At 42.7% G+C, this 27,606-nt stretch overlaps 1 pseudogene; it reads left to right on the forward strand.

Annotated features, from left to right (window-relative positions):
* Positions 1 to 556: 556 nt before the first annotated feature.
* LOC133071844 (large ribosomal subunit protein uL1-like) overlaps positions 557 to 27,606 on the forward strand; it is a 46,639-nt pseudogene continuing 19,589 nt past the window's right edge.

Consider the following 27,606-nt stretch of genomic DNA (forward strand, 5'->3'; position numbering starts at 1 on the left):
TTTAATCTAAATGCCCGGGGCCCAGATGATGAATGTTTTACTGGCTGTATTCAAGATGCCATTTTAACCAATGCTCTGCCCACTTCTTTTGGATCCTTGCCTGCTGTGCTGACACCCTATTTGGGGCACCCCATCTTAGCTTGAGAAACACAAAGGGGCCGTGTCAGGCTAAAGGGGTTAGGGCTGTGAAAACCCCAAAGGGCAGCCAAGCTGGCAAATGCCCTGCCTGGCTGACACAGGTGCAAATGTGGGCTGATAACGGTAGCTGCAGGACTTGACAGAAATAAAATTGACAAGCAACCTAATGCTGTCCTCCTAGAGCTGTGGAAGCAATTGAGACCAGAGCAGCAGTTTAGTAAATGTGGAAAGCACCCACAGCATGAGGAACAGGCGGTTCAGATAGGGGGCTTTATGCCAACTGGAGATGTCTCTGCTGATGCCGTTTCATTCTGAATAGGGCTCAAACCAAGGTGCCTGCCTAGGGAGCCCAAGTGAGGACTGGAGGCCCCATGTGGAATTTGTAATTCACTGGTCACCGACCAGTGTACAAAGAGTAATGGCCCTGGTTGACACGGGTGCTGAATGCAGCCTGCTACATGGCAAACCAGAACAGTTTCCTGGCCACAGTGCACATGTTGATGGCTACGGTGGCCAAAACATTGAAGTAAAAGTTGTGTCCTTGACATTGGAAATTGGGCGACTTTTTGTGCAAGTGTACATGGTGTATGTGTCCCCAGTTCCAGAATATATTTTGGAGATAGAAGTCTTGCAAGGTCTTGTGCTGTGGACCTCTGTCGGGGAATTCTGTCTCCAAGTACATGTTGTGAAGACAGTCATGAGGGGATATGCCAAGCATCCCCCACAGGTGTTGCCGACACCCTGGAGGGCAGTGACCATGAGACAATACTGTCTACTAGGTGGCTACAAAGAAATAGATGCCACCATTGTCAAGCTAACAAAAGTGGACATTGTATGTTCTACACAGAGCCCATTTAATTCCCCTGTGTGGCCTGTCCGGAAGCCTGATGGCTCTTGGCGGATGACTGTGGACTACAGGAACTGAATAAAATGGTGCCACCAGTGCATGCAGCTATGCCATTGATCCATGGCTTGATGGACCAGTTAACTACAGCGCTGGGCACTTATCACTATGTGGTGGACTTACTAATGCTTGCTTCTCCATAGTTATAACTGCTGAGAGTCAAGATCAGTTTGCATTCACTTGGGAAGGGTATCAGTGTACATTCCAAGTCCTCCTCCAAGGATATTTGCATAGCCCAACAATATATCATGGTTGCAAGAAATTTGGAAGAATGGAACTGCCCTGCATCAATGAAACTGTTTCATCATACTGATGATATGCTACTAATCTCTGATTCTTTTGCAGATATAAAACAGTGTACTATAAAGGCTGTATCCTATGATGTAGACAGTGTACTGTAAAGGTTGTATCCTCAGATTTTAAAAAAATGTAATCATGTGGGTAGAACAAGTCCCTCCTAATGAGGCGACGCCTTTGCTACACCAGCACCTACCATCAAGTAGGGACAAAAACCAAGTAGGCGATTGCCAGAGGGTGGGATCTTCCTATTTCTCAGAGAGAAATAGCAGATGCCTGCCATGATTGTTCCACACATGCCCAGGAAGCTCTTCATCCTTGGAGGCTGGCAGCCACTGATGGACAGGTGGTGAGGAGGAGAGTTCCTTTGACTCGGTGGCAAGTGGACTTTGTAGGGCCTTTGCCACTATCAGAGAATGCCAGCTTCACTTTAACAACTGTAGATACGGCTACAGGTTTGCTGTTTGGCCATGCAAGGCTGCTGACCAAAGCTGTACACTTAAGGTGCTTGACTGACTGATAGCCATGTATGACCATCCTCTGATTACAGAGAGTGACTAGGGTACTCATTTCACCAGAAAGAAAGTGCGGGACTCAGCACAGAGGCTGGGAATTCAATGGGTATTTCATGTCCCATATCACCCACCAGGCATCAGGCATAATTGAGCAATACAATGGTTTGTTAAAACAAGGCTTGTGGCTGTCTATTGATTCCCCCTCTCCTTAAAGGGGTGGACCTGATGCCTATGGGGGCTTTTACGGGTCCTCAATGAAAAACCATGCAGGGGTGGAGTAGCCTTGGTGGACGCTCTTCTGCATCGTGCTGCTGCAGATGGCAATAGCAGATATTCTCCTAAAACCTGGCTATGGAACCCAAGGTAATATCTTGTTGCCAGCCCCAACGGAGATTGCACAAGGACAGATGGTGGACTGGACTTGGCCATGGAAGATAAAGGCCCGCCCCATGCGTTGGGTAGCTCTCCTAGCCCTATGTGGGGAGAGGCTGCAACATGACTTTCAGGTTGTACCCTGGGTGACAAGCCCCTGGCCCCCTCGTGTGCATGTCACCTGGCCAGGACCACAGGGAGCGGCCTCAGGGTTGAAAGCTGCATTTGTACTCTCCCTCTGGCCTGTCATGGATTTCCCTGTTATGCTCCACGTGGAGCCGCAGGAAGTAAGAAATCCATGACGTGCGACGCCTGATTGGAGACACAGTGCAGGAGAGGTGGGCCAGCCTGTCCAGTACTTGGCATTGGGTTTTGCTCTGTAGTAGCTGTGTAGCCTGCACTCTAGTGGCTTGTTGTTTTAGCCCTTACTGTTGTGGAATGTGGGTGCAAGCAGCAATGTGCACCAGAAAGAAGCCACAGGGGGCCGGGTCTGTGTAAGCAGTGGGACAGAAGACCCTGAGGGGTGGACTGTGGAGACATTAACAGACAACACAGGCTCAGTCAGGATCTCCTGTCCCACTCTCTCACGGCCTCATACCTTATGTTCTGTAAACAACAATATTGCTGACCTTGGTAGCACTGGGCTTGCGTGCCCACTTGGCCTTGGGCCACTTTTGTCTGTCTTAGCAGTCTTTGAAGACTCGCTGCTGCTGCCTGGAGAGAATAAACATGTCTGCAGTCCAAGTACCTCCTCAAGTCTTCTTCCAGCTTCCCTGATTGCGCCTTATCTACCCTGGGATCAATGAACAGTGTGAGTGGCAAGACACTTGAGTCCCCGTCCCATTTCACGTGCAAACCCTAAATCCTTACCATAGCTGAGGAGACCCTAGCACATCTGGTGCCTGAGGAACTTCTCACCTTGCCCCCTACCAGGCCCCCCTTCCTTCTGTCCCAGCCACACAAGCTCCCTCTGCTTTTCACATACACTTGATCTGGCCCCAGGGCATTTGAACTCTTCTCCCCACCTCTGCCTCCTGCACTTCGTTCCCCCACATTGCTGCCCCACTGGCTCCTTCTCATCTTACAAATGCCACCTCTTCTGAGAGGTCTTCCTTTTTTTTTTTCACTTATTTTTATTAGTTGGAGGCTAATTACTTTACAATATTGTAGTGGTTTTTGCCATACCCTGATATGAATCAGCCATGGATTTACACGTGTTCCCCATTCTGATCGCCCCTCCCGCCTCCCTCCCCATCCCATCCCTCTGGGTCATCCCAGTGCATCAGCCCCAAGCACTTGTCTCATGCATCCAACCTGGACTGGCGATCTGTTTCACACTTGATAGTATCCATGTTTCGATGCTGTTCCTGAGAGGTCTTCCTTGACTACCTATCTAAAGTCATCAGACACACCATCACCACTTCTTTTCTATGGACGCTTCTACTGTTTATAGCACATGTGCTTCCTGGGACTGGAAATCTCCATCTCATGCACCCGTGTCCCTGGTGCTCAGAACGGCATGGGGCACACATGGGAGTGCTGAGCTGCTGTGCTGTACTTAGTCGCTCAGTGTGTCTGACTCTGCGACCCCATGGACTGTAGCCCACCAGGCTTCTCTGTCCATGGGATTCTCTAGCCAAGAATACTGGAGTGGGTTGCCATGCCCTCCAGGGGATCTTCCCAACCCAGGGATCGAACCCAGGTCTCCCACATTGCAGGCAGATTCTTTACCACCTGAGCCACCAGGGAAGCCCAAGAATACTGGAGTGGGCAGCCTATCCCTTCTCCAAGGGATCTTCCAGACCAGGAATCAAACCAGGGTCTCCTGCATTGCAGGTGGATTCTCTACCAGCTGAGCTACCAGGGAATCCCTAGCAGTGCTGTACCTAGTTGTTAGCTGCAGATGATGAAATAAATGAAGGACTCATTCAAACTGCGGAGGAGGAGCTGGTGTGCCTTCCTCAATGTGAGACAGGAGACTGAAAGCGGGATCAGTGCCTGAAATGCATCCAGTGGGCTTGGCCCCTGGGTGAAAAGCCCAGGGTTTCGTAAGCAGGCATACACCTCAGATGGGAAAATGGGAGCCTTGAGCAGGATCTGGAGAACAGGTGAGGTGGTCAGAGACTGGAGCAAACTCTGGGCAGGCAGGTGCCTTCCAGGAGTCTGGTGCCATCTGGCTCAGCTACTTTCTGGGCAAAACAGTCCCATTTGCCCAGTTACAAGTTGTCTTTAAAGCCCTTCCTCATGTATCACCAGTTCCTTACTTAGTGGCTGATTGATTTTGAGGGACAGGGGGAATCAAGGATGCCACTCAAGCTCTTAACAAGGTGACAGTGATGTGGGTGATTCTGTTGACTAAAGGGGATCATGAGAAGAAGTCACTGGTTTAAGACATATGAGGATGAGTTGCTCAGGGTATTATGGATGCTTCTTCAGGCCTCCTGTTCCTGGGAATGTGGGTGTAATGAGGGGTGTTCGCCTAATCATGCTGTGATCCTGCTTTCCTTTCCTCTCTTGTGGCCTGGTTGAACCACATCTTCCTTTTCATGCTGTTTCAGCAGCACCCCCACCTCCCCATCTGGCTCCTTCTGCCTAGTGATGCTTCCCCTGGCCCCTTCTGGCTTCTTCTGGGATAGATCTGTGGGCTGTCTGTTTCTTGATTACACGGAAGCAAAATCAGGAGTGATTTTTTTCCTCCAGTCATGAATTCTGGTGCAATTGAATTGCTTCTGTAGCAAAAAATAAAGAGCACTGACGTTTAAATGGAAAGCAACCCTCTGCCCACTGCTGAAGGTTTAGTGTGGTGTTTACAGGAAGCCTTGCTGGCAGGACTTCACCAGGCTTTCCAGACTATGTGTAATTACCTCCTCAGGTGCTGGAAAGCTGGAGGAGGGCACAAACCATTGGTGCTTATATAACAGAAGGAGAAACTGAGGCTGTGTTTATTCTTGTAAAGAATCAGTGAAGCAAAGCAGGGCCTGACCCGTTGCCTTGACTTATTGCTCAGAAAGGAGGGTGGCCATTCTCAAGGAGGTTCCCAGCACATCATTGGGGGGCTGTGGGCCAGGTCTGAGGTTTGTCCAGCCCCTTACCTTCATCAAGAACTTCAGGCCAATCAAACACATAGAAAAGAGCCAAAGCCTTAACCGTGGAACCTAACTGGGTCAACTTTTAATAAGAAGCATCTGATCACAGCTTTTGTGGGTGATGTGCTGGCGTAGAAAGACAGTTTAAATACAGCAAAGATGAGGCATAAACCCTGGAGAGTTCATAGGGGTAGGAAGCTGGTGGCCCAGAACCAAGATTATCTGGTACCTAGGTAATTCTAAGCACTTGGAGCAGCAGAATAAAATGTTCCTTTTTTCCTGGCTGAGTTCTGCCCGCATCTGCCCTTGGCTATGATGCACTCCATCTCCATTTCCATCTGGCAACTCACTCATTCTTCAAGTTAGCATGTGCTTCGTCTTCCTGAGATGGTCCCTGGGTCCTGGTTGGAGGGAAATGCACATTTCCATCCCAGGTTTGTGTACTTACTGTGCACTCTGCCTGGAAGTTTTTGCAGAGGTATCTGTCTGGCATGTTCCCTCCCTTCTTCCAGGTCTCAGTTCCAATTGGACTGTCTCAGAGATGCATTTTCTGATCACTGCCTATACTAACACCTGCACTGATCTCTCTCCTTGATGGATTTTTCTTTAGAGACATTAATATTACTTGATTCTCTCTCTCACACATACACACACACCCCTACCTACCTACTTACCTGTCATCTATCTCCTTGTCTATGCAAATTTTGGTCTGTAACCTCCATGAAAGTATAAGCTTCATGGGTAGAATATAAACTTAATGGTCTTGATCACAATTGCTCTCCAGTTGTGCTAGCCTAATGCCTGGCATAGTTTGTTCAACATGAAAATATTTGTCAGTGAAAAAACGAATGGAAGCCTGAACTCTGTGCAGTCACAGCAACCTCTTTTTACTTTTATTGTAGCACTTTCATATACTTTCTATCTTCCCCTTGAGACTATAAGTTTCTTTTTCATCTTTTTTTTTGGAGCAGGACATCCTGTAATTTCTTCTCTAGAACTGCTTGCCCTTTGCTCAGAATCTGGCACAATGCGATGCTCAGAAGTATGATGGGTTGGTAACTGACTGAATTTCTGATGTCCTGCTGAGATACAAGGATGGACCAAGATTATGGCTGTGGGGTCAGAGAAGGGCCAAGTCAGTAGCAATTAGTGATAACTTGTATCAGACGGGAAGGAGCAGAGGGGGTTTTGCTTAACTCTGACAATTTCAGCAAGAGGGGCCATGTGGGTGTGATATTAACTGAGGTATCAAATCCAGGAGAAGGTGCAGGTTGTTAATGGGAGATGGGGGATAACTCATCTTAAGTCATTTGCATTATCTGACCTCCAGTAAGCAGTCATCTTATCATGTTCTTTTTATCCCCACACTGAAATAAAAAATAATATTTCTCCTTCTTTTCTCAGGAGGATGTCATTGAAAAATTTTAATACATAAATAATTTTGTCAAACCAGTGTTAATGCTTGTGATGGGCTAAACTTTATGACGAGACAATGGATAGGAAAGTTGCTGACATGCTTTGCCCCCTTTGTTTCTGAGTGTCTTTTCTCTTTATCTCACTTTATTAAATGCCACAAAAAGTGAGGGGTCACTTGGACAATTTACAGGGTAAAAGTAACTCCCCTTTGTTGTTCTTGTTGTTCACTCAGTTGTGTCCCACTCTTTGAGACCCCATGGACTGCAGCTCGCCAGGCTTCCCTGTCCTTTAGCACCATCTCCTGGAGCTTGCTCAGACTCATGTCCATTGAGTCAATGGTGCCATCCAACCATCTCATCCTCTGTTGTCCCCTTCTCCTCCTGCCCTCAATCTTCCCAGCATCAGGGATTTTTCCAATGAGTTGGCTCCTCACATCTGGTGGCCAAAGTATTGGAGCTTCATCTTCAGCATCAGTCCTTCCAGTGAATATTCAGGGTTGATTTCCTTTAGGATGGACCGGTTTCATCTCCTGGCTGTCTAAGGGACTCTCAAGAGTCTTCTCCAGCACCACAATTTGACAGCACCAGTTCTTTGGCACTCAGCCTTCTTTCTGGTCCAACTCTCACATCCGTACATGACTACTAGAAAAACCATAACTTTGACTCAATGGACCTTTGTCGCAAAGTGATGTCTCTGCTTTTTAATACACTGTCTAGGTTGGTCATAGCTTTTCGTCCAAGAAGCAAGCGTCTTTTAATTTCATGGCTGTAGTCACCATCTGCAGTGATTTTGGAGCCCCCCACAAACAGTCTGTCACTGTTTCCATTGTCTCCCCATCTATTTGCCATGAAGTGATGGGACCATATGGGAAGAATTATGGGCCATTTCAATGTTTTTTTTTTTGGCTAGGGGGAAGTAGAGGGAGAAAATGGAGAAAGCTTTAGAGTAGGGTCCCCAAAGTCTGGGATCTAATGCCTGATGATCTGAGGTGGAGCTGGTATAATAATATTAGAAATAAAGTGCACAATAAATGTAATGTACTTGAATCATCCCAAAACCATACTCCCCACCTCTGATCTGTGGAAAATTGTCTTCCACAAAACCGGTCTCTGATGCCAAAAATGTTGGGGACCATTGCTTTAGAGGATAGCAAAGCCATTTGATTTATGTCTATACCTTCCATTTGTTCATCTTTTATACATATCTTTTATGATCTTCCAGTTTTGCTTGTACTGTTTTCTGCCATACTTTGAAAAATAGCATATCTTTGTAATTTCAATTTTTCTCCAAACTAGAACATCAAAACTGAATACCTTTCAAAATGTTGTAAAGTTTTTATCTTATTAGTTTACATGCCAATTTTCTAAATATATAGAACATAGAAGAAATGGCTCCATGGAAAGGTGTGGGCTTTTAATCTGAAGATTAGTTTCCATATAGTTTACAAAAATAAGTACGAGGCATTATTCCACCGAGGGAGAGTGATACAGATCATAAAATTTCTATTTCCATTCCTAGGTTAATCATAACATATTAGAAACACAGACTTTAACTCCCCAGTTTTACCATTCTTATGTAGTACAAATTGTTTCCCAGATTGTCTAGTTTTGATTTGAAATATTATGTTCATAAAACTCCGAGGAGCACAATTTCTTTGTAATGCCTTCCTCTCATCACTGCTGCTGTGTATAATTTATGTAGCATCTCTGACAGTCTTTGCACTTTGTGTAGCTGAGATTCCAGTGTTAGGTCTTTACTCTGAAGAATTTAGAATTCAGAATCTAAAGTTCCATGCACTGTGAACAATAAAGCCAGAAATGATGGTGGTGGGTGGAGGTTTCAAGGTCTCTCTAAATCTGCTCTAACAAGGTTCTCACATCATCATTGAAATGGGTCCTTTTTGTACTCAGTAGCCAGGATTAAAAGTGGGACCTTGGGTAATCCCAGTTATTTTTCCTATGAAACAATGAGAACTTGTCAGGCTCTATATTCTTCATTTTCATGAAAACTTATCAGAGTGGCAGGTTGTTTAATTCATAACAATGAATGTCTACCCCTGGGTACCATATATACTATTTTATCTACCATGTAAATTTCTTGGGGGAATAGCCTATGTGTTTTGTATTTTAAAAATACTTTCACTATGTTAGAACCATGTCTAAGTCTTATTATTTCAATATTGAGTAAAAGAATCCCTAGCAAAATATTTAAACAAACATAAAAAAGGGAATTCATTGACTTAAGTACCTAAAAAGCTAAGGGGTTGTCTCCTTTGTGCGTGGCTGGTTCCAGGCTCAAGTGATGTCACAAATGATTGTCAGGTCCTGGGGTCTCTCCATCCTTCCATTCTACTTCCCATTTTGTTTTTATGGTTGTCAGCTCAGCCTTCTCCTCTTGGTGGCAACCTGGCTCCAACTAATCCAGGCCAGAAGATGAGAGGATAAGAGAGCTTTTCTCCATATTTCTCTGTCTCTGTCTCTCTCTGTGTTTCAAGCAACAGTCATTAGTTTTAATTGCTTATCCATCCCTGACCCATCATGGTAGCTGAGGATGTAATGTTCTCATTAGCCAGGCCAGGTAAGGCATTATTATTGATATAATCTAAGCATCATCAGATGAGAGTGAAAGAAGGAGTATTTCACTGAACAAAATTGGGCTATTATTTCTGTATATGAGTGAGGGATGCTGGCTAGTCTATCAAAAGAGATAGTTGGCAATCATTTACTGACAGATGAATCTGAATCATTTAAATTTGGACTGTCATTTGGATTTCTCAAACCCTCATCAGAAACTGCTAAGAGGACAAAGCAACATATTTATTTTCATTAAGTCAATATTCCTAAGAATGACTGCTAATGCAGGACTGTTCAAAAACTTTTGTATTAACAGCCTTGTTTTCAAGTCTAAATTAATCTTAAGAATGTTACTCACTGATGCGTGCAGTTAATCAATTATCTAGACCAGTGTCACCTGTTTAGCCAAACTTTGAGGTACAGAAACTGGTTTCCTTTGCTTTATGCAATTGTATTGGGAACTTGGATCATGGTGGTGTTGAACAATGCTATTGAATGAGGGTAGTTATGTAGAGGTCTCTAGAGTCTTCATTTTCAAATAGGTAACAGAACACTGCAAGGCTGGTGACAGGACTTGACACTTCTTCTAATATGTTCCATCACTTTGGGATGGTTTTTGTAAGTTAAATGAGATCTCCTTTGCTCTTCCTTTAGGCCAATTCCCTTGCAAGGCAAGACATTTATTTCTGACCTTAAGGCGTCATTACAGGGAACTGACAGTGCCTTCTGGGGAAGACCTAGCTTATCTCCTTTGTGTAGCAGTCTCTGAGGTCCCAATTCCCCATTCACCAGTTAAATCCCAAATCCAGGTTAACTGTGCCTATTAATTTGTAGACAAAAATAACAGTTAAGTAGCAAGAAGGAAGTTTGCCCTTAAGGGAATACCCAAATGCTATACTGGATTCTCACCAGGACCACCTGCATCAATTTAAAAAGAGTTTTTACCAGCACAGGAAGAATTTTCTGCAAACGTTTGTGTTTGTGGAGCTTGTTTACCTCAGCTGGAAATTGCAGCAGATCGCAATTTGAAGAATGTTTACTTTTTTTCTTCTAAATCACACTCAGTGGTAATTATTGGGATCCGGATTTTGTTGTTCTTGTCTGAAAGTGGTGGGAAGTAAACTTGGATTGGGTTCAGACTCTGGAGACCTGATGAAATAGGAAAGGTGTGATTCCAAATGATTTCTGGAAGGAGAGAACAGATCTGAAAGAGTTCCTGTAGTTTGGGCCCCTCAAAATAAAGTCTTTGGGAGGGATATCTTAAGAATGACCCTTAGGTACTATATGAGTCAGAACATCAAAGATTCTTTTATGCTTAATTGACTCAATTTAGTAAGTTGCAAGTCATAATGGTCAATGGAGACTTCTTAAAGAATTTGTAGTAAAAATTTGGCATAAAAATTTCGTTGGCCTTGGTCCTGCAATTGACAAGAATTTCAGCATCCTGGCATACCTTCTTTCTTGATCCCAGGGAATCCAAGCTGTATAGTATCTGGTAGGGTGGTGGTGGGTGGAATGGCTTGCATGTATGTACCAGGGTGCCAGAAGCGGTAGGATGTCAGAAATTAAAGCCTCAGAGTATCAGATTTGGGATGAATCTTGAGGATCTCCTTCAGTATTTTTGTACTATGCAATTAAAAATATTAAAAAAAGATATTTTCTTTACACATAGTGCTAAAATAGTGGATGGCATGTGGTCAGAGAAAGCCACCGTAAGCAGCATGAGAGAAATTTTCTGCAGTTTAAGAACTAACCTTCAATCTTGTAAACATAGTAGTTTCCTTTTCTGAATCTACTAAAAGAAAAGTTTTTTTTTTTTTTTTTTTTACCCACGTGTATTTATATTTTAGGGCTTCCCAGGCAGCACTAGTAGTAAAAACCTGCCAGCCAATGCTAGAGACATAAGAGATGTGGGTTTGATGCCTGGGTTGGGGAGATTCCCCTGTTGAAGGCATGGTAACCCACTCCAATATTCTTGCCTGGAAAATCCCAAGGACAGAGGTGCTTGGTGGGCTACAGTCCATGGGGTTGCAAAGAGCTGGACACGATTTAGTGACTCAAGAACAACAACATTCACATTTAAAGAGTATGGCAGTAAAAGTAATGTACGCAAAATATTTCATGTAGTCAGCTACATTTTCCATTGGTCTTGCAGTAAGGCAAGGCCGAGGGATCAGTTTTTGTTGGTGGGCTCTGTATTTTCCTCTTCTGGTTTAAGACATAGACTGTTGGTCCTTTAATGGACCGGAACCTGATGGTCCGGAGTCCACGATGAGAAAGTGAAAGAAGAAAAGAGGCTAATATTCCTGGGTTAATATTCCCTGGGTTACGCAGCCGGCTTTCACGTTCCAGGGAATCAGCCAGAAATAGAGAGATAAAGAGAAAGAGAGGAAGAGAAAGAAAGAAAGACAGACACAGGGACCCAAGCTCTGATGCAGCAAAGGTGTTTTAATCAACATGGCGTATGCATGTATACTGTCTTATAACGTAGTTATTCTCAGCAAAGATAAAGATTAAAATTCCAGACTTACAAAACATAAGACGATCCCTATCAAAGAGAGAGTTGCAAACAATCACCTTTTACCTTATGGTTCATGAAAAGGAAGAGGGTGCTTATCACCATAATGAGAAATGCCTGGATTCCTCAGCCCCGGGGAAAGGAAGCTGTGCCTCTCCTCTTAATTCCTGAATATTCAGGAATTAATAAGGGCCAGAGGATTCCTGACAGATCCAAAACAGCACACAGGAAGCCTCTTGTTAAATGCTTCCTGACAATAGACGAGTAGGTGTGAAATTCCTGGGCCTTCTCTTTTGCTGTTGTCACTCAGGAGGCCTTGTGTTCTACCAAGTGGTACAGTTCAACTGGGTGGATTTTCGACTTCTGAGTTAATAAGTAAGAGCCCTATCCCCACCCCACCTCCCCCTACCCCTAGCCCTGTGAACTTGTAGCAAGTTAAGGCACTTAGATTTTGGGTTTGTTTATTACTGCAGCAGAATTCCACCTAATATATTAACTGTATGAGATCGTTGTATAGAAATCAAGTGCTGATTCGTTAAAAAAAAAACCTTTTGTTTTGTATCGGGGTATAGCCAATTAACAATGTAATGATAGTTTCAGGTGAACGGTGAAGGGACTCAGCCTTACGTGTATATGTATCCCTTCTCCCCTTAAATCCCTCCCATACAGGCTGCCACATAACACTGAGCCCAGTTCTATGTGCGGTACAAGGGGTCTTCGTTGGTTATCCATTTTAAATATAGCAGTGTGTACACGTCCATCCCAAACTCCCTAACTGTCCTTGCCCCCAGCAACCGAAAGTTCTTTCTCCAAGTCTTGAGTCTCTTTATGTTTTGGAAGTTCATTTGTATCATTTCTTTTTAGATTCCACATGCAAGGGATGTCATAGGACGCTTCTCCGTCTGACTTTCTTCACTCAGTATGACATTCTCTAGGTCCATCCATGTTGCAGCAAATGGCAGTATTGCTTTCTTTTTAATGGCTGAGTAATACCGTATTGTGTGCACCACATCTTCTTCATCCATTCCTCAATCAGTGGACATTTAGGTTACTTCCACGTCTTGGCTATTGTAGAGGGCTGCAATGAGCACTGGGGTGCGTGTATCCTTTCAGACCATGTTTTTCTCCAGATGTGTGTGTGTGCTAAGCGACTTCAGTCATGTCTGACTCTTTCTAACCCTATGAACTGTAGCCTGCCAGGCTCCTCTGTCCATGGGATTCTCCAGGCAAGAATACTGGAGCGGTAGTCATGCTCTCTTCCAGGGGACCTTCCCGACCCAGGGATTGAACCTGGGTCTCCTGTATTCCAGGTGGATTCTTCACTGTCTGAGTCATCAGGGAAGCTTTTCTCCAGATACATATATATATGTATATATATATACATATATATATATATAGCAGATTTTAAAGTTAGGCAAGATAAATGTCAGTGTTAAAGGGCTACACATCTGAGACCTTAGGTCAGTGTTTCTTTCCTTAAGGAAGATCAGGTGTTCATTTCCTAGGGCTGCTGCAACAAATTAGCACAAAACTGATGGCTTAAAATGACAGAAATTTCTTCTCTTACAGTTCTGGAGACCAGAAGTCCAAAAGCAAAGTCTTGGCTGGACCCCACTGCCCCTGAAGGCTCTATGGGGGATCTTCACTTGTTTATTTCAGCTTCTGGTGACTTCTGGTATTTCTTGGTTCATGGCAACATAACTTCAAATCTTTTTCCCATCTTTATATACCTTCTTTCTTTGTGTGTGTTTCAGTGTCTCAAATTTCTCTCTCTTTTTCATTATAAATCCAATGACATTAGTCACTAGAATCTAGGATTCTAGACATTAAATCCAATGACTCTAAATCCAAGATGATTCTATCTCAAGACTTCTAATTGAATTACATCTGCAAAAATTCCTATTTCCAAATAAGGTCACACTCACTGTTAAGTGTCGCTGTTAGGAGTTGGAAATACCTTTTTTAAAAAAAAAATTATTGGAGTATAGTTGATTTACAATGTTGTGTTAATTTAAGGTATACATCAGAATGAATCAGTTATATATATACTTATATTCCCTCTTTTTTAGATTCTTTTCCCATAGACGCCATTACAGAGTTTTGAGTAGAGTTCCCTGTGCTTTTTGGTAGGTCCTTATTAGATACTCTAGTTATTATTTATTTTATATATAGTAGTGTGTATGTCAGTAACTTTTTATGAGATAAAACTCAATACACTAGAGACTACATGGGAAATCAAATGACAGTCAAAATGTTGTTTGTTCAACATGGACTCTGAATAAAGGGAATTAGTTGCATGAGTTATTCTGTTTCTTTAGGTTGACTTTGCTTATCTCTTCTCTGATCCCTTTTTTATTAGTCTTAAAGGTATAATTCCAATCTTATTTTCCTTATTTCTAATTTCTTGATAATTTCTCACCAGAACCTCATATACTAAATATATCAAGAATTTGCCTCAATAGTGAGGGAAACTTCTTCAACCTTGTAGCTGCTTCCTTCATCACTCTGTTCCTAGTCTATCCTCCACCATGTAGTTTAATAGGCATTTATTTTTACATACTAAAAACCTTGAGATTCTTAATAAGGTATTGATACATGCTACATGCACTGAAAAACATATTTTTTTATTCACTTTTCATAGTTTCTGTTTCTACCTGAAGGTGTTTAACAATATGTGAGATAACTTTTGCCTTTTTTTTTTTTTTTTTTTTTTACAGTCTTTCTGATGTAGTTGTGTCTGGCATTAAAATATACCAAGACTACAGTTTTTTCCTACTTCATATTACTTCATAGAGACAGAGTTAGGAACAAAAGCGTATGTGACTAAGATTTGAAATTGAGGATGAGGGCCCTAGGAGTGGAGAGTGCGGAACTAGGAAAAGAGTGGGAATTTGCACTTGGACAAAATTGCAAGGTCAGGATAGCAAAAGTCACTTGAAGTCACCTTCTAGGAGTTGAGGAGGGAGTCAGCAAAGGCCCTTATTGGTTTTGCCAGTCCACACAGGATGAGATGGTTGGATGGCATCACCAACTCAGTGAACAGGAATTTGAACAAACTCCAGGAGACAGTGAAGGATAGGGTAGCCTGGCGTGCTACAGTCCATGGGGTTGCAAAGAGTGAGACACAACTTAGTGACTTAACAACAGCAACACGACTGGGGGCAATTACTGGAGGGTGAGCAATTTTGAAGATTGTTTTTTCTTAGTTGTGATTTGCTGGTATGCTTAGGATCATAGATCCGTGCTTTGGAGACCCAACTATTTTAACACCATTAGCATTTTTGTAATTATTTTTTTTTTTCTCTGTTAGATTTTAATAAAGCTCTTGACGAAAATGTCAGGCCGTCTCAGGAATGACGTGTGCGTACATTTTCAGGTCACCATTTTAAAGAGAGGGCCACGGGGGCCTCTTCTGTGGGAGGTGAGTCAGAGTGAGAAAACTGGAAGGAAAATAAATGCAGTTTTGGCTATTGAGAATGTTTGTTTCTGTAATTCCAACTTGCACCTGCTTTTGCTTTCAGGCATTATCACACCAAACATATATGGGGGAAGATTAGATTCTATGTGATAGAAGTGTTCTTTTGGGAGAGGAAGGAAAAGTAACAGAAACACTTGAGTCCCTCTTGTGAGTGATAGGAGGAATATAAGGACCAACTGCCAAGTTCTTGAGGCCTCAGGGTCCTCGTTTTGGGATCTTATCTTTGTCTGCAGGACCTGAAGGAAACTTTGATAATGGCAAGTGGTAGGTTGGGGAAGTAATTTTCCTCCATCTGGGTAAAAGTCTGAGTCTATTATACTAAATGGGGAAAGAAAACACCTAGAAAACATGCTCTCACCCCCACAGTCCATGTCCTGGCACATATTGCTAATTAGACTTGGTACTTTCTCATTGACTTTAGATCAAGCTTTATAATTTTCAACATAGCACTTAGCTCAACCATCATCAGTCAATAAGACCTGACGTGCCAGGGAAATGTAATTGCCATTTCTGAAATAGACTGCCTCTCTTTCAGTTTCCAGAAGGCAGAAATCAAGTCTTGCCCTTATTTGTATTTGCAATAGCACTTAGCTTAGTTCTGAACCCGAGGTGTTGCTCAGTGATTTGTTGGGAACAGCACTGGGTGGGAGAAGGCTGAGGATGGCTTCCTAATTGCCAAGGCAGCCAAGCACAGCCAGTTCACAGACAGCTGTGAGGCTGTCCTTCCAGATCCTGAGGTTCCATTTTGGTTAACTTCTAGTAGGAAGAGCTTCATGTTAGCACCTTGTGTCTATACCATTCTGAGATTCCTTGTTAAAAAGGAATTATGGTAAGCTATCTATCATATGTAGGATGGATAAATGGCAAGGTCCTACTGTATCACACAGGGAACTATGTACACTATCCTGTGATATACTATAATGTAAAAGAATAGCTTTTAAAATAGTTTTTAAAAAAGATACGTATAACTGAGTCACTTTGCCGTGCAGCAAAGATTGGCACAACATTGTAAATCAACTGTGTGTTGTGCTGGGCTGTGCTTAGCTGCTCAGTCATGTCTGACTCTTTGTGACCCCACGGACTGTATTGTAGCCCACCAAGTTCCTCTGCCCATGGGGATTCTCCAGGCAAGAATACTGGAGTGGGTTGCCATGCCCTCCCCAGGGGAATCTTCCCAACTCAGGGATTGAACCCAGGTCTCCCACATGGCAGGTGGGTTCTTTACCATCTGAGCCAGCAGGGAAGCCAAAATCAACTATACATCAATTAAAAAAGACCTATGGAATGTATTTCTTTTCAAGAAATATTATTTGGAAACTTTGGTATTTTATTATTGCTAACAAGTAATTTTCTACTTTCCAGTCAACAGACTTGTCTGCCTTTATAATTCCAGTGCTAAGTCAAGTGTCAGTCATATAAATGGTGCTCAATAAAGTGAATTTACATGTTGGATCTTCACGTTTTCAAAAGGCTCTTGAACTCAGAATACTGGCATCTAAATATCTCTTGTCTCCCTGATGACAAAATAAGAGGAAAGTAAATTAACTGCAATGAGACATCCTTCCATAAACGAAAGCAGAATTCTTCCTAGGGAGAGTGGATGAAAATTGAAAGGGTTAGTGAGTGAAGGTCAGATTTCTAATTTTTGGGGACAGCTTTTAAGTATGTCTCAGCCTGAAGGTCAGAAGAGACTAAATGACCTCTCTAAGTCCTTTCAAACCTGGAGACACTGTCTTTCTAGAGAAGAAAGAAACCCTGGAGAGCATTGACTGTTCTAAGCAATTACTTATATCTAAGAACATTGTTATCCCATGACCAATGGCTAAATGGCAACAGAATAAGGACTCTCAGGGGCATCTTGAAAAATACATGTGAAACCTTAAAGGTCAGGGAGTTATACCCATTAAGCGTGATCTCCTGGAGAAGAGTGAGTGTACTTACAGCACTGCTAATATTTTATCAAGAGTTAAGGACCTATTAGCATTTTAATTTGAAAGAGTGGATTTGCCTAGGTTCTGGTACACAACTGCTGTCTCTTTGGCTGATAATATTTGTGTGTGTGTGTGTGTGTGTGTGTGTGTGTGTGTGTATGTTTTTCTCGGGCTTTTATTTCTCTTTCTCACTCTTAGCCTCAATTTTGTAAGCTATAGTGACAGAGTTTCAAAATATAGCCATTGATCTTTTCTTGATTGATTGCAATTCCTTAAATGAGAAATCTCACTTTGGAAGAGGATTGACTAGGAGAAAGATTTGTAATTTCAATTTATAAATCTCTCTCTTTTGATTTCCTGGTTTCTTGGTTACCTGGATGGGAAGCTAGTAACTTTTTTAAAAGAGGCATATGGAAGAGACTGTCCAGCTGTCCATCAAACTCATTTTGTCTTCTTTCTGAGACTGTGTTTAGACCATATTTGCCATACTATCTCGGGCTTTCCCGGTAGCTCAGCTGTTAAAGAATCTGCCTGCAGTGCAGGAGACCCTGGTTTGATTTCTGAGTCAGGAAGGTCCCCTGGAGAAGGAATAGGCTACCCACTCCAGTATTCTTGCCTGGAAAATTCCATGGACATAGGGCTACGGGTGGGCCACTGTGCATAGGGTCACAAAGAGTCAGACGTGACTGAAGTGATACATGCACACACACAGACCCACTTGGGGAAAATATCTGGTTGGAAAGATCATATGACTCATTCCCTCTCCTTCCCTCCTTGAGTCCTGGGAAAGTCTATTCCAAGAGTCTATTCCTCCAACCTTACCATCTGTAACTGGTTCTTGTAACAGAGACCTTAAAGAGAAAACTTTGCAAGAGAATAACCTTCTTTAATTGATTCAGAAAAAAATCTTCTTCTTAGGGCATAACTGTACTGTCATTTAAATATAAACTCACTGTGGGTTTGAAAACATTAAATATGACTAGAAGGTAAGATTTAATCTTGGGGGCTAAATTTCACAAGGACATCTTCATGAGGAAAAATAAAAAGCCCAAACCACAAGGATGCCATAAAACAAGACTGAGAAAAAAGGAGACTACGAAGGTTTCTCAAGGACAACTTTTGTCTGCAGTTCTTTTAATGAACTAGAAGCTAAGGCTAAGAGAAACGATCATGTGTGTGGCTGGTGGCAGGTGGCTTTATCACACCACAGACCCACCTCCTGCCTCTGGTTTATTTGTTCTTATGCCTACAGATGTGGTTGCTCCAGGAGTTTCTTTCCTAACAGAAGGGGCAGATGCAATACCCAGCTGATGACTCGGAGGCCCTCAGAGCTGAGTGAGGGCAGACATAAGCTTTTCCTTGGTGGTTTTTTTGCCAAGTGCGCTGCTATTTGCACATTTCCCTCCAGCTACCGGAGAAACAAACCATCTCCTCCGGGACACCACAGCCTCTTTGTTCAGATATTTATCATAGTGTTTGGCACTTTGCACTGTATTATCGTTCCCCCTGCTTTGCCTCTCCTACTAAATCTGCACTTTTTAGAGGAAGGGACTCTGTCTTGTTTGTGAAACATCCCCAGAGCCGAGCACAGTTCTTGGCAGGCTACAGATGCTCAATAAATATTTGCTGAGGGAATGACTAAATAAATGTATGAATAAAATAATTAACATGCACATAACAACAAAAAAAATAGTCACTCAGTTGTGTCTGACTCTGTGCAACCCCATGGACTACAGCCTGCCTGGCTTCTTTGTCCATGGAATTCTCTAGGTAAGAATACTGGAGTGGCTTGCCATTCCCTTCTCCAGGGAATCTTCCAGACCCAGGGATCGAACTCAGGTCTCCTGCATCACAGACAAATTCTTTATCATCTGAACCACCAGGGAAGCACATAAAAAGTTGAACATAATTCTGGGAATTAAAAATATGACAATCTCTGAACATCCAAAACACCGAAACCAAAATGCAAAAGAAATGTTTTATTTCTAACATTCTTGTAACTTTGGATTTAATAATTCCTGGAGTAGTTCATCAACTGTACGAGGTAGGAATTTTGTTTTATAGGAACTGAGGACCGATTGTAGGGGCTTAAATGAATTAGGAGTTTGCTTTCTCCTGTAAACAAAACCCCAAGGTAGGGGATTCATACCAGCTGGAGCAGCATTATGAAGTTGTCAGGCACCCAAACCTTTTCTCTTTTTCTGTCCAAGCCATCCTTAGCATGTGGCTTTCATTGTCAAGGTTATCAGAGGGCTGCTGGAGATCCTGCTAGTATGGTTACAGCTGTATGCTGTCTCATATTGTCAGCTTGTTATTCAGCTCAGTTTTACCTAGAAGATTTTTCAATGACTGGGTAGAGCAGAGTTTCAACTCAGGTCTCAGAAGTTACACAGAATCAAGATCAGATCCTCAATAAGACATCTCACCCTCACAGACTATAAGAGTGCTGGCTTTCATACTTGTGCTGGAGAGTATGTTTGCCCAGCATCCTTACCTTAAGCCAGGACAAATTCTGCAGGACACTTTGTAGTCCAGACAACACTGAGAGTTCAGACTGAGGCTAGGGCTTGACCTGAAACGGCATCTTTGCTGGGCTTCTCCAATCTCCTAAGCCCTTATCAGTTTCTTCTAGAAGCACTTTCTTAATAAATTGCTTGCATGTGAATCCTTGTGTTAAGAGTTTGCTTTTGGGGAACCTGACCTAAGATATTGCCTGCTGAGGAAAAGCTGAGACAAGGTTCAAGGTCAAGAGCAAGTAACTTGTATCCAAGGCAGTCTCTATGCCTGATGATGACGCAGGAATTTGCTCAGGGGCAAAGGGCGGGCTTCTCTTTTCCTAAACCCCGAATGGTCGGTGCTGGTTGAGGTTCCTCGCTGGAGACCTATGGCTTCTGCCTTTGCTGAGGCCCTTGGCTCCCTGTCTTTGATGAGACTCAGAAGACTTTGCTCAAGATTTTTGTGTAGAAACTGCCACAACAAAGAGGCTGCTCTGAGCAAAGTAATCTGCACTACTGCCAAGATGTTTATTGCCTCTGGTCTCACCTGATGGTTAATGCCTACTGCACATCTATAAAAAAGACTTGTATGGATGGATCAAAGGAAACACTTAGGAACCAACAAGACCATAACACATGTTCACATCCACAGCCCCACACTGGGAGCCCTTGTACATCATAAGCTTCAACAGGTTCATGAAGACTTTGCTGCCCCACATCTTACACCTTTTCTATTTCCCAGGGTTCCTGACTCATGCTCCAGAAGCTCACTGTCACCTGAATTAAACATAAATATTAGCTGCTCAGATGGGTCTGACTCTTTGTGACCCCTAGGACTATAGACCACCAGGCTCCTCTGTCCATGGGATTCTCCAGACAAAAATACTGGAGTTGAGTTGCCATTTCCTTCTCCAGGGGATCTGCCCAACCCAGGGACTGAACCTGTGTGTCCTGCATTGACAGACTCTTTACCATCTGAGCCACCAGGCATTCCCCTCACCAAAATATATTAATTCCTGTGTGGAGTACTGCTGTTGTCTGATGAAGAGTCAGAAGGAGCAGAGGAGATTGCACGCCTCTCAAATAACAAGAAGGGCTTGAGGGGAGTGGTATGGAAATCTACTGGCCAGCTGATCCTTCCAAACTTACCAGTCAGATATATCATCCCACCCTCTTCCCATCATTTTGAACTGAATGGACTTGCAGTAGAGAGGGCCCAGGAGATTTATACTAAAGGGGCTCCCTACAACATGGAAGGAAACATGAGGAGTGGGAAACAAATATTCTTTTTTATATTTTCAAACAGTACTTTGGATTTTCAGTCTCCATGACCAGCTACTTCAGGAAATGCTGTCTCAGCCCTAATCCTCACTCACTGTAAAGAACCAGTTTGGTCTGGGCCCATCTTGTTAGTGCTATTCCAATTGGCTATGTTTGGATTATGAAGATGAAGATTGATGAAGATAATTCCCTACCCTCCACTGTAATCACTGAGGACTGAATACTCATCTGGACATATATTTCTCTTGAGGTATACTAATTTTTCCATCTCTGTTGCTATTGTAATTTTGTCAGCTCAAACCTGTATAAAACTAATACCCCTAGATAATTTTTACATGAACAGTTATTAAACTAGATTACTTCTTCCACACTAGTGCCTATGATTTTTTCGAACTTAATTCAAGTGCGATAATCTTTCTCCAACTTCAAAAAATGCTAAATTGGAATGAAATCTCCTTCTGTACACCTGTTTGGTAACTGTTGGAATTTTGGTTCCAGAAAAACAGAATTGCATGGATTGTGAGTCACTTCTGCTGAGGATAATCAGAAAGAGAGGAAACTGGGAGTTGGAATAGATAGGGGAGGTAGAGCAGATGGTGGAGGAAGGATGGAGAGTTTTGCAGTGAATCCTTGGGGAAGACAAAGGAAAATGAAGCACAGCAGACTCAGGATATTCAGGTGACATCTGTGAGGAGGAGGTGAGTAACTGAGAGCTGAGATGTGAGAGAGAATATTTGACAGGCATGTGATCCAGGGAGGGGGGAGAAAGCAACTTCTGAGTCATGTAATCAGGAAGGCATTGATCATTTGAATGGAGAACCAGGCAAAGAAAAAAAGAAATAGAATTTACAAGCGCTTCACTGAAATTTTAAGAAACTCAAAATTTCAAGAAAGTTAAATGGAAATTAATGTCATACTATCCATATTACTAATCTAATAATAATATAATTATTCTTTTATTTTCATAAATGCAAAACATATTTAAAGAAGCTTTCATAGGTTCAGTTCTGATTTCAGTTTCTTGATTTCTGTTATATTATCTTAATTTCCCAACCTCAAAATCTCTGGCAATAAGGATTTGCTGAGCTTCAATTTGGAGGTTGATAAAGGGATGACAATAGTTACATTTATCACCCCTAAGGTTCACCTTGTGAGTTTTTAAAAGAAATATTGATGGACTTGATCACTTAAATACAAACTTCCCTAGTGGTGCCGTGGATAAGAACCTATTTCCCAATGAGAGGGAAGCAGGTTTGATCCTTTGTTCGGGAGGAGTTCCCAGGCCACGGAGCAGTTAAGCCTGGGTACCACAACTGCTGCGCTCATGTGCCTCAGCTACCGAGGCCCGCGCGCCCAGAACCCACGCTCCGTAACAGAAGCCCCCGCAATGAGAAGCCCACGCGCCACAGCTAGGGAGCAGCCCCTGCTCTCCGAAACTAGAGAAAACCTGCATGCGGCAACGAAGATCCAGCACAGCCAATAATATAAATAAGTACATAAAAAGACTTGAAAAACTTCAAATTTCTGCACAGAAAAATGCAACATGAACAGAATAAAAAGTCGAACAATGGACTGAGAGAATATTTGCAGCACATATGAATGGCAAGGATTAATAGCCATAATTTACAAGCTGATAAGGAAATGACATATCACTCAACTGAAAACTAGGTAAAAGTCTTGAATGAGCAACTCAGAAAAGAAATGGTATGTGGACAGTAACCATGATAAGCTGCCTAGTGTCTCTAGTTGATCAAGAACATGCAACTGAAAAAGAGTGAGAGACCATACTGGACAGAAGATTGGCAGAAATTTATAGAGTTGGTAACCATCAGTGTTGGTGAGGATGTGGGGAAATAGGACATCTTATACATTGCTAATAGGATTATGAATTTTTATATACTGTTGAAAAAGTATTTTAAAAATGAACATATCCTTTGACCCAGAAATCTCTTCCAATCTCCTGGTAATTCATCCTACAAAAAGAAAAGCAAACTAGCTAAGCATATGTGTACAAAGATGTTAACTGCAATATTTTTGCAACGGAAAAGCTTGAAGTCATCTAAATACTCATCAGTAAGGGAGCTGATGAATGGATTATGGGGCATCCATATTATGGAGCCTCAGTGAGTTATTAAAGTAACCATGTGTTTCTCCATGATATGGGAGTCTGAGATCAACTTAAACAGCTGGGGTAGAGAGAAAGTGTGAAGAAGGAAATGGCAACCCACTTCAGTATTCTTGCCTGGAGAATCCCCATGGTCAGAGGAGCCTGCAGGCTATAGCCCATGGGGTCCTGAAGAGTCGGACAGGACTGAGCAACTAAGCACCGCACAGGGAAAGTGAGATGTAGAGGGAGGGTTGGGAGCTGGGAGGGCTCTAAAGGAAGGCCAAGAGCCACATGCAGCTTGGATGAATGGGATGGGGGTCAACCCATTCCTACAAATGCCTCTGCTTCATTTCCTCTTAAACATGGATGAAGAAATGTATTGTCTGCATTATCTATCATATCTAATTCAACTCCAGATGTTTCAGCTCTTACAACCTGATAGAAAAGGGTGAATAGTTGCTCTTTGCTTTGTCGTTGCCTTGTTTAGTTGTTAAGTCGTGTCTGACTCTTTTGTGACCTCATGGATTGTAGACCGCCAGCCTCCTCTGTCCATGTTTCCCAGGCAAGAATATTGGAGTGGGTTGCCGTTTTCTGCTCCATGTTGCTCTTTAAGATTTCCCAACTCTGATATTTTCCTGCCTGCACTCTTTTCTTTCTTTGATTAAGATCTTCTAAGATGCTGAGCCACATATTCTGCTGCCTCTGGGTGGTATAGGATTATCCAGCCAAGATGACAAGGCAGAAAAGTCAGAAGACAGAAAGTTTTTTAAAGTCATGTTGTTTTGCAAATGGTGTTAAAGCTGTATTTACACTCACAAGGAGAATGCTGGTTCAGCATATTGTTAATTAGGACACTACCCGAGGCTAGTGCAGATTAATCTCCTCAAATATGCTTACTGTATAGAGTAATCATGATTAATTAGCACACAGGATTGGTCCAAAATGAGAGGATTTGAGGACAATCTTGTTTTGTCTCCTGTTGGAGAAGCTGCCTAAGCTTCTAGCTGAGGAGCCTTTAGTTCATCTGAATAGGTACCATGGTATTGGGTGATCAAGAGATGATAAATAGACAGCCAGTAATACCCTTTCAATTATCCTTGTAAAACCGCTACTTAGAGACCTCAAGGGTATTAGATCAAGACACCAGCAGGCTAATAGGCAAGATGCCTTTGGAGAGAGCTTGGCACTCACGAGCCAAAGAACTTAAATTTGCTCTAATGTCTGACCGCCACTTGGTAGCACTGACATTTCTCTCTTAATTTTTAGAGCACTTGCCTAGAGGTGACCCACTGTGTTTCCTGGGGATCAGTGGGATTGTTGTTAATGCTAGGCTGAGTTTCTTTTATTGTTTGATATTTCTGCAGGCTGCCATGTGGCTGCCTTGGCTACTGCCTTATTGTAATAGTCTGGACTCCACCTGCTCAGGCCCAGTTTTCTGGGCCTGTGCCTTCTCCAGCTTTGTTCTGCTGTGTGGTTCTCTGGATCATAGCTCATCTCAGGTGTCATTTTGAAGCCAAATGGTGCAACTCCTGCCTCTACTTTGCTAGGTATTCTTTGAGATACTACAATGAACGGGATTTAGTTCCGGCCATGGGCAACTCCAAGGGTGACCTTGGGAAAGGGCTTTATTGTCCACCTCATTCTCACCACTCTCCCAAATCCATCCAAACTCAACATAGGGTATGTATTAGACAAGATTCTTTAGAGAAACAGAACTGGTAGAATAAAAGTCTTTCTATCTAACTATATGTATATATATATTATGAGACATTGGATGATGAGATTATGGAGGCTAAGAATTCCCATGATTTGCTATCTACCAGCTGGTGATCCAGGAAAGCCAGTGGTATAATTCAGTCTGAGTCCAGAGGCATGAGAACTGGGGGAGCCAATGTTTTAAATCCCAGTCTGAGGGCTGAGAAGTTGAGACAAGATGTCCCAGGCTAAGCAGGCAGGGAGGAAGCAAAAAAGGTCAATTTCCTCCATCCTGTACTTTTCATTCTATTCAGGACCTCAATGAAATGGATGATGCCCACCTGCATAGGAAAGGGCTGTCTATTGAGTTCAGGTTCCAATGCTAAATTCATCCGGAAACACCCTCATAGGCACATTCAGAAGTAATGTGTTATATGGGCATCTGATGGCCAGCCAAATTGACACATAAAAATACCATCAGAGAGTGGTAGTAAACACTGGGAGCTTGAAATGTAATCAGCTTCATGCAACTTCAAAGAAATATATAGAAATTGCAGGAGAACTAGTGTGCTTGCTACACAAATGGAACTTCTAGGTAAATCCCTAGAAAGAGCCTTACTAATCAGATTACTGCCCCCTAGTCCCCATTGCCACCTGAAACTCAGGACCCTTCACTGGACCAATATAGGAATAATAGTCTGGTGGTGGAGGCAGGGAATTCCCAAACAGCCTCAGTCAAAAGCAGAGCATGGACAGGGAGGACTCTAGATTAGATATAAGTGCTGTGAGAGAAGAGAGAGTGGACAACATTTTTGACTATTGTAGTAGATAATCAGCGTCCCTGGCTTCCCTGATGGCTCAGCAGGTAAAGAATCCACCTGCAGGAGACAGAGGAGACGTGAGTTTGATCCCTGGGTTGGGAAGATCCCCTGGAGAAGGAAATGGCAACCCAATCCAGCATTCTTGCTTGGGAAATCCCATGGACAGAGGAGCCTGGTGGGCTACTGTCCTTGGGGTTGCAAAGAGTTGGACAAGACAGAGCACCTAAGCACACACACACCAGATGATGTTCAAGACTGGGTATGTCTCTTGATCCAAAGTAGTTTCCTTCTGGAACAAGAAAAGGGATAATAACAGAGGACTATACCTTGCTGACTCAATAAAAGAACAGTACAGAAACCCACAGGGGTTAGCTTTAACTAAGCTGCAGAGCCCGAACTGCATGTCATCTCAGAGCACTGGGGTAGGGGCTCAGCCGTCTGGGTCCTGTTAAACCAGGGATGAAGAACTTAAGCCTGAGGTTGAGGCTGCAGACTCATTAGTTGGGAACTAAAGGCTGAAAACTAAGCTGTCTGTGTTTGGTCTGAAGCCCTGGCTTGTGACAGTGAGCTAATAGACTCTCCCCAGGCCTCTGTCAAGAGGGGCCTTTCCTTCAGAGAAAATGGGGGATTATGTCCCTGGGAGGTTATAGAGCTTCTCTCAGGGCGGGAAGTAAATCAATACTGATGCTGGTAACAGAATCACATAATTCTGCTGACTTGCAGTGGAGTGGTGTCTCAAATGTTATCCTGAGCACCATGGAGACACCCCAGGTGAAGTGTAGGTGTGTGTGTGTGTGTGTATGCACACACAGAATATACAAGAGCTCACTTTTCACCCTTCCTCTGGCCTTCAGAGCACTTTGTGTGTTTACTACCCCATCATGCTCTTCAGTGGGGTTGTGAGTGCATTTGCACGACCTCGCTGGACTGTAAGCACCGTAGGAGCAAGAGAAAAAAGTTCTTGCTTTGTTTTATAATGCTTACTGTGCTAAGCAAGTGACTCTGCATGGAATGGGCACAGGGGTTACAGCATCCTCCAGTAACAGGGCAGGAGGGGAGCGGGGTCTGGGGACCACACAGGAAACAGCTCACAGCCCTCAGGTTTTCTGTGCTCTGCCAGAAGTTCTGAGCCACCGTTGACATCACAGCTCATAGCTGTGGTCATGAAACACTATTTGGAGCTCCATTTTGCAAATGGTGCTCTCTGGAGCACTGTTTAGCAAGATGTTAATAGCATTTCTGCAAATAAATAAAACGATTAAGTTAAGTAAAAATTTAAAATGGTCTGTATTCAAGTAAATCTATGATACCCTATTAGTACTGCTGGTGACTTGTGACTTAATGGTTTTTCTTTGTGTTGTTCTTTTTTTAAAACTCAGCTAGATGTAACTTTTACTGTTTATTCTTTTATTGTATTGAAGTGTAGTTGATGTCTGATATTAGGTTAGTTTCAGACATACTGCACGATGATTTGATATTTGCATACATTATGAAATGACCACCACATGTCTAACAGCCATCTGTCTTCATTCACAGTTATTACAATATTATTCATCATATTTCTTACACTGTGTATTCCATGCTCATGCCTTCCTTATTACAGAACTGGAGGCTTGTCCCTCTTAATCCCACTTAGCTATTTTGTCCACTCCCTACATCCTTCCCTTCTGGCAATCACCCAGTTTTCCTCTGTATCTGAGTTTGTTTTCACTTTGCTTTGTTTTTTAGATTCCATATATAAGTGAGACCATGTGGAATTTGTCTTTTTCTGTCTGACTTGGTTCACTTAACATAATATCCTCTAGATCCATTCATATTGTTGCAAATGGCAAGATACCTTTCTATAAGCTGAGTAATATTCCATTGTATATGTATGGATACACACACATACACACACACTTAGATTGCTTCCATATCTTACATGTTGTATGTAATGCTGCAATGAACATTGGAGAGCACATATATTTTTGAACTAGTGT

Source organism: Dama dama, chromosome 17 (assembly GCF_033118175.1).
Source record: "Dama dama isolate Ldn47 chromosome 17, ASM3311817v1, whole genome shotgun sequence".
Taxonomy (NCBI): Eukaryota; Metazoa; Chordata; class Mammalia; order Artiodactyla; family Cervidae; genus Dama; species Dama dama.